This window comes from Carassius auratus, chromosome 34, assembly GCF_003368295.1.
Source record: "Carassius auratus strain Wakin chromosome 34, ASM336829v1, whole genome shotgun sequence".
Lineage (NCBI taxonomy): Eukaryota > Metazoa > Chordata > Actinopteri > Cypriniformes > Cyprinidae > Carassius > Carassius auratus.
Window position 1 is genome coordinate 13,701,719 of NC_039276.1, and position 8,538 is coordinate 13,710,256.

General features: G+C 37.5%; 1 protein-coding gene and 1 long non-coding RNA gene across 2 annotated transcripts in view; one reads left to right on the forward strand and one right to left on the reverse strand.

Moving 5' to 3' along the window:
- Positions 1-868, reverse strand: part of LOC113053251 (zinc finger E-box-binding homeobox 2-like) — a 48,659-nt gene extending 47,791 nt beyond the window's left edge. Inside the window, exon 1 of the mRNA XM_026218120.1 lies at positions 720-868. The gene's annotated coding sequence lies outside the window, so the exon portion shown is untranslated. The remainder of the gene's footprint in view (positions 1-719) is intronic.
- Positions 869-1,060: 192 nt separating this feature from the next.
- LOC113053253 (uncharacterized) lies at positions 1,061-4,403 on the forward strand. The gene is made up of 2 exons (XR_003277203.1): positions 1,061-1,214; positions 4,195-4,403. It is a non-coding gene; the product is annotated as an uncharacterized LOC113053253 (long non-coding RNA).
- Positions 4,404-8,538: the final 4,135 nt, after the last annotated feature.

The following is an 8,538-nucleotide window of genomic DNA, read 5'->3' on the forward strand; positions in this document are numbered from 1 at the left end:
CGTTAGTTTATGTTTTAAAATACTAAAGGAAAAAATAGTGTTAATTAATTCATATATTTATTTATTTATTTGTTTATTTATTTTTTTAAATAACCAAAACATTAGCTACGTGTGGCATTTATTTTTCTAATAATTACTTATAATACATCTTGCATCTGTAGTTGTCATCTTACCATAATGTAAAAAAAAATATATATATAATAATAATAATACATTCCAGCATTGTGCAGGGAAATTCTTAAAAAACAAAGAGAATCCAAGCATTATAAACAAACAAAAATTCTACATTACCCTTTCATCACAGAAAAGGTAAGTCTCGGAAAATTTGTGGATTCTGTGGATCTATTTTTTTTTCTCAATCAAATATGTCTAAATATTTATACTAAAACTCTTGTAACTAACACCTAAAATAAGACTTAAGAGAGACACGGATCTGAAAAGGGTTCTTATGTTGTTGTCTAAAGGGAACGCACCCGTTTATGACAGACGCGTAAACATGCACAAATAAATATAACGAGCGACATCCTCCTCCTCATCATTATCCTTGCGTGAAGCTGCCGGTGTGTCAGCATCCGTGAGGCGCGCGCACCTTTCTCACCTGCGCCGGCTGAAGCCGAGTTGATTTGCAATCTCATATTAGGGAGGGGGTTAAAAAGTCAAATAGGGTGTATAAAAAGCATCCACAAGGACTCAAGTACACACGAAACAGGCTCACCTACCCGATTCTATATGAAAATTCCCCCAAAGAGTCGGTTAGAGGGGAGGAAAACGCCACAGAGATGTTTGGAGCGCTGAGGAGGACTCTGCTCTATAATGAGGGACCGTTATTCCTGTTGGACAGGTTTGGACTGATCTCTGTGAGCCACAACACGGAACAAACCTGAGGACGCACTGACGTGTTCCGCCTCTTCAGATGACATTTCTGCGCTCTCTCTTTTACTTTTGCGCTCCGAGACTCTGACACACACGCCACCTATCTTCACACGGTGGGATAGATGGAGAAACACTGAGGTCGTCTGATGAACTACATCAGGTGCTCGCGTCTATCGTTCTGCAACACAGGTGGGAGTTTGGAAAGGTGAGGCGGTGGACATTCTATAATGCAAGCGGAACAGAGTACGAATGGCTACAACTCGAACATCGACAGCATGATCTTAAGGAAGAGGAGCTGAAAGGATGAATAAGAGGCTTCCGGTGCTGCAGGGATCTGACAGGTAGCTCACCTGTGTGTGGTGTGTGCGCGCGCGAGCTCTTTCACCTGACATTTCATTGTTACTTCTGATCTCGCACGGTGATCAGTGTTGCATATTAGCATGCCTATGTTGTATATGCGATGTACTGTAAAAATACGGACTGCTTACGGGCTCCAGGGTGCACAGAGCAATTAAATGTGATAGTGTAATGACGTTATGGGACAGATTCCAAGCCAGACGTGATGAATTCGTTGCAGCAGGTGATCAAGAATCAATAATTTCCACCAAAATCTATCTATCTATCTATCTATCTATCTATCTATCTATCTATCTATCTATATCTATATCTATATATATATATATATATATATATATATATATATATATTTAAACGTTTCCCTCTTTTCTTCAATATCCTTTAGCTGTTAATCTTTCATTTTAATTCAACACTCCTTGATTTATTAAAAGCACTCTGATTGGTACAGTGTGAAAAAAATGAGGCTACCCTCCCTTTTTTTCTCTCTTTGTTTTTTTTTTTTTTTTTTTTTTTTTTTTTTTTTTTTTTTTTTGTGGTATGGATTACTGATTGACCAATAAAATACCCGTGCTGTTCGATGTAGTCATTAAAGACCAATTGGATTTCACTAGAGGCGTTTATATTAATCGATTTTATTTAGACATTGCTTGAGCATTGCGCACTTGTAAATCCCTCGTTGCGCATGATGCATGTAATAATAATAATAATAATAATAATAATAATAATAATAATAATAAAAAAATACGTAATAATCTTTTCCCCTCTTCATGCATTTTTTTTTTATGAATGCGTGTTTGTGCGGCTGAAAAGTGTGGCGTGAAATTGGATCATAGTCGACAGAATAAAACCCTAACCTAGAAATGTATTCGTGTCGATTATTTTTTTTTTTTGTATTCTATGACACTATGACCTATTTTCTGGAGAGGTAAACGAAAGATTCCAGTATAACAAGGACGGTGCTCAGCTAATCGTCCTGTGTGTGCTGGTGTCAATTGGCAGCAGAAGTTCTGCTGTATTACTCATTCACTTTGACTGGAATCAGCTCCCCTCGCGAGATTTCTTACTAATACATTCCGAGGATAAAACGGCATATATTCAATTCCTGATTCTCTAACTGCCATTCACAATGATAGAAACCAACGTGACCTCATATTCTTACGTTTCACCCACATACTTCTGTTCCCAAATGATCCCTTTGTCTCATATAAAAAGATTCCTCTGGCTCTCTTCATCGTTTACCCTGAATGCACATTTGTTAAATTGTTAGGACTTAATCATTACTGCTAGTTAGATGTTTGTTTTGGCATCACTGAAAAATAGTAATAAAGGAATGTCTTTAAAAAATGTGAAAAGATTCAATTAATTCTGTCAACTATTGATCCACCCTGTGTGACAAAAAAAAAATAAAATAAAAAAATTACCCATTGAAGAACCAGATCAATCAAATCAAACTACCACAGCTTTTACAAAGAGCAAAACCTTCTGTTCCATCATCAGTCAGGGGGAGTTTACTGCTTTCAGAAAACTTGAAAGCAGAAAAAATAAATGCGTTGACTCGATATAGTTTTACCAATAATTTTGACAGGTCATCAGAGACCACTGATCTTTCAGATGGAAAATGTCAAGAAGAAGACGACACTCAATGGTCTGAGTCTTTTCTAGTACTGAACAACTAGTTAGGCCTGATTATGCCACAAAAACACAGAACATAGACTGCTGACAAAATACCTGTGGGCACAGGATGGAAAGAGGGAAGTTCTGCCACATCATCAGCCCCTCACATAGACGAGAGTGACTGTTTAGTCTAGGCAAAGTTAGTTTAAAATCAGCAAATTCTTGGAAATATAAAAGAGAACTGAGAGAATGAGTCAACAAAAACCTGAGGAAAGGTTTACCATACAGTGACCACGTGAGCTCCTAGTAACCTCCCCAACAAACCAACGCACACACACACACACACACACATATACTGTTGCCTAAGTACATCTTGCAACACTGCGAGAGACACAATCTCAGTACGAACTACCCTCCAGGGTGAGACACTGGAAACAATGATCAATACGATGCATTTTATTAATATTGCATGTGTTGCAGTCTGACACTGTCATAAAAAGGACAACTGCTTTGGCATTTCTGACTCAAACTTTCTTCAAACTACTTTTTTTATGACACCTATGATGTTGCTTGGTCCCATATTGTCATTGTCACCATTCTCGGTCCATCGAGCTGCACCCGTTCCACCCCCTCTGTGTCTGGCCCACTCTACGTCTCAGGACAATGGAAGTCTGCATGTGAAGTCTGCATGCAAGGGTCTTGTCTGACCTATTGTCAGTCTAGCATGGGGAGACTATAGGTGCAGGTCAAACGAGACAGGGGCCCTTGATGTGCATGCAGACGGACACAAACATCCCATCCCCTGTGTCCCACAAGCATGATCTAATCCAGATACAGCCGCTGTCAACATAAACACATGACTAATCTGAGTGCATCTATGGCAATAATACCCGTCTAAGTGGAAAGGAGAAGAGTGGGGGAGTGCTGTGGCCTAATCCTGAGGGGGGAAAAGTACAGATTAATATTAGACCTTGGAAACATAACACTATTTTGGGGAGGGGAGGTCAGGTTGGTTTCACCTTAAATTGAGTGAGTGATATGTAGGGGCATATGGTCGCTCTATCAGCTTACAAAATAAAGAAGGATTAGTGCTTTTGGACGAGTTTCTGTGATGTGATTACACTCGTGTCTTAGAAAAGACTAGTGTTACGGGGCTATTAATTGTGTAACGATCTTGACCATGTTTGTCAGAGGCTTATAAATCATTCTGATATCAAGACTTTTGCTAAAACAACTTCAGGGTCTCATTTTAGTATTGAAAAGTGAGTGCATTAAGGTTTATATACAATTTTGTCTACTGTGATTTGTTGATCTGAACATAACACAGACTCTTCATTCCGAATCTTACAGTGTGCAGCAGGACTGTGACCTTTTGACCCCCGCTGAAAGACATCAGGACCGCACAGATGGGAGGCACACCTTAGCCCCTGTATGATTCACTTTCGTTCTGATTACTGCTTTAATGTGGCGCAACAGCTCTTTTCCTGACCAGGTTCCTGTTTAGAGGTCTTCCTGTAAATGTCATGTGTTCCATGAATAAATCGGACATTATGACTACGCAATTGCAGCATTTCTATGTCCTATCACTTTCTTTGGGTAACTTAATTGTACGGTCAAAACTTTTGCTTTTACCTCTAAATGACTGGAATATTAGATACATACAGTACATATATACTGTACATTCATACTCACGCACACAAACACACACACACACACACGTGGTTGTAGTGACTTGATGGTAAATGTATAGAAACCTGTTTCCACCCCAAAGTGGAAAAAAATTAATAAAAGTCACATTTCGACATAAAAAGTAAAAATAGGAATTTATAAAGCCAATTTAGAGAAACAAGGTCACAAAGGTATAAAATCCTAATCAGGAGATATAAAGTTGCAATAACGAGAAGAAAGTCTAAAAGATTTCTTTCTTTTTATTTTTTTACTCCTAGCCAGAAATGGGCTTCCATTGTGTCATCAACTATTTCCGGCATCATCTATTATCTATTATTATATATCTGTTATAAATAGTTTGTGTCATATTCCCACAACAACCACCATGTTGACCAAATGAGCAAATGCTGTACTGTACAGGATCATTAAAATAGCATTATTTTTTACTCTTAATGTTGTAATGTTTTTTACCCGTAGAGCCTCAGATTTAAACCCCCCACAGCCTACCGGATTTGGACCCCCCAGTACGCACAGGAGTATGATGTAGTGGGTTAAGCCAAATGATACATTTTACTCCCCTGTGCCCCACTATGATCACTGTAATTCCACCCATCCATCTATTCTAGCATCCCTCCATCCTATTTGCTCTACCCCTCCTCCTCTAATACATCTTCAGATTAAGGTAGACCAGATGTCACCACTGGAGATAACTGTACCTAGTAAGCTATTCACATTTATGGCCCATGGAGGGATTAGTATACCTAGCTGGCTATTAGAGTCAGAGGTCCGGCGAGCAAGTCGGTGACTAATGTGAGTGCCACAAGCAAATGCAGTGCAGTCTGGGCTGAAACTCAAACTTCAACACCTGTCAGGAGTCAAGGGTGTTGTGCCTCCACACACCTGTTGTGGGTCTATCAAACCATGGGGCCCGCGTGATTCGCGCCAGGTGGTGACATTCAGATGCACGTTTACACACATACACATATGCATGCAGACACACATACGCACATGCACACGCTCACATGCACAATCATGAGCTCCCTGACAGGATGCCTAACATAAGCTGTATCAGTAAATCCCTGCCACAACACACCTACTCTCCATTTTTCTTGACAGATGATGTCAGTTGAACAAGATAACTTTTTTTTAATCAAAATTGTTACTTTTAAAATGTGAGAATGCAGAAATGATCTAATAAACTAAATATTAATTCTTAAAGGGGGGGTGAAATGCTCGTTTTCACTCAATATCCTGTTAATCTTGAGTACCTATAGAGTAGTACTGCATCCTTCATAACTCCAAAAAGTCCTTAGTTTTATTATATTTATAAGAGAAATATAGTCTGTACCATTTTATCCCGGAAAAACACGACCGGCTGGAGGCGTGACATGTGGGCTGAGATAAAGAATCACGAGCGCCAGTAGGCTTTTGCGTTGAGAGCGTTTGGAAGCTGTGACATTACCGTGAGGAAAAAAACATCCAAAACAAACCATGGCTAACAGTCAGATTCAGCCGTTTATTTATGATCCAGAATCAGATCCAGAGGCTGAAATTTAACAAGAGCAGCATCAGCAAACGACGTCTCTGTGTGGTATGTACTGAAACTGTATATAATGCAGTAATGAACTGTTCCAGCTACATAGTCATTTTAACTATAAAGGCTTGTCTAAAAGTCTAAAGTTATGATATATAGGAAATGCATTATAAAATATCTATAAAAGTCTTTTTTTTCTTTGGAATCAAATAATTGCAATTCATGATATGCTAAATAAGATTTTTACTCTAAAAATTCTAGACCTTTAATTAAAAAAATTGTAGACCTGTACTGTTCTGAATGCATTGTAAAGTGTATTTAATATTTGAATCTCTGGTACATGGTAATTTTATTTAGTCTAATTTAATCTGATCTATTGAAGTCATGAAAATACAGTTAATATCAACTTAAACCAGTTTTAGCTTTGAAAGAAAGAAAGAAAGAAAGAAAGAAAGAAAGAAAGAAAGAAAGAAAGAAAGAAAGAAAGAAAGAAAAAGAAGAAGAAGAATTTTAAATATTTTTATTGGCACAGTGCAATTGTCCTGACAGAGAGATGGGAGTTTTCTGTTCACTTCATTCAGACAAATAAGAATAGTGATGTGAGGGAGAGCCACAGAAGCAGCAGATGTCTTTCTCAAGAGCACTACAGCAGTCTGCAAAGTTCAGTTTCAAAGTTGAAAGTATTTTACTTCCTATGTAGCATTAGCCCAATGGTAAAAAGGTTTTTTAATTTATTGACAAAAGGTATTTTAATATATTGAGCATTTCATTTTTCAAGTTATTTTTATAAATATGCTTAATATATGAAATACATATGATAACACAACTAAATAACTAACTAAATACATCTTTGAACTAAGATAAAAGAGGAAAAAGTATAATTTCCAGTGCAAAGAGAAAAACAAAATTGTGCACAACAGCAGGAAGTATAGAAAAAAATATGTAACCTGCAGCAACAGTTCTTGAGCAGAGGTAAATGAGCTAAAAAGTGCTGAAGTGTGCTTCAAAGGTCATGATTATGCAGAAAAAGGTAATGAAACCTCTTACTGGAAAATATGCAATGGTAGTTGATACATCTGAACAGACTGTTTAATTGTAAAGAACATGCAACTTATAATTGCACTGAAATGCCCATGAGCAGGGGTCAACAATGTTTTTTAAAAGTAGTTTTATTTATTGATTTTTCTTGTAATCCTTGTACTATTCTGTTGATTAAAGGGCATATATGAAATTCCTAAAATAAATGATTTAATAAAATAAATGTTGTTTTATTTATTTATTTCTGCTTTTCACTTATTTACCAATGTTTGCTCCTTTGTGTGTCTATGGCTTTCAACTGATGAGCCATTAATAACTGATTTTAGAAAACTTTATTATTATTATTTTTTTAACATTTGTACACAAATATACTGGAACATAAGAAAATTGTAAGAATCATCAATTTTGCTTTCATAATTCACAATGTGGCAACGCATATCAAAACTCTAGTGTTCAATGCAGAAGAGAAAAAAAGAAGAACATGATCGATCTTAGAAAAGTTTCTTTAAGTAACAGTTACAGTAACCTGTTGCCAACCTCAAGGGAAGTTATTATAGATAGGTTGGAAAATTAACATTCATATTTGAAAGCTATTTCTTTTTTAAGATGATCTACCAAATGATTGCAAACCAGACTACTAATTTGCCTCTGGAACGGCAGCCAAACTTGCGCTAATGAAACTTAGTTCATGTTGTTGTCAGTAAAGGGCAGAGGTGAAGACAGTTGAGAGAGGAAAAATTTGAGTAATATCACTTCAAGTGACACAGAAGCCACAATGAGCTCAGAATCGTAATCAATGGTGCCCAGAGTGAAGTGTCGAGCTCCTGTCAGGCAGACAAAGAGACAGGCTGTCAGGTCAGGGCTAAATTTACTCTTGAGCTGGTCTCTGGTGTTTCCTCAGGCCTGTCATATAGCTGCCCTCAGGTTTGCCGATAAAGCAGGCCGGATACGCAAGTGTCTTGACAAGTCTGACAAAGAACTGTAGGTTGGAGCGTATGTGTGTGGACATCGTTGGTGCGCAGTGTCCCTGAGCTCGAGAGAAGAATGATACAGGAAATCTGCTCTCTCCAGATGTACTGAAAGAGCATGGAGAGCCATATGTCCTTCTGAACACACATTTATAAAGCTCACATATTTCAAGAACCACTGAGACTGTAAGCACCTGTGATCGATACACTGTTACAAGCACAGCGCTTGATGATCTCAAATCTTTTTTGTTGTTGTTTAAAAGAATAGTTCGCCCAAAAAAATCTGTCATCGTTTACTTGCCCTCATGACTTTCCTTTATTTTGTGGAACAAATTTCTATTCACAGTTAGTACTGCAAATAACTAGTTTTTAATGGATTGATTTAAAAATAATAATAATAACATAGTTGAAGATTACACATCATTTACTTTTGGCCCACAGCCCTAAATCAAGTCTGCAATTTGTCCCCTTTGTAGTATATATCTG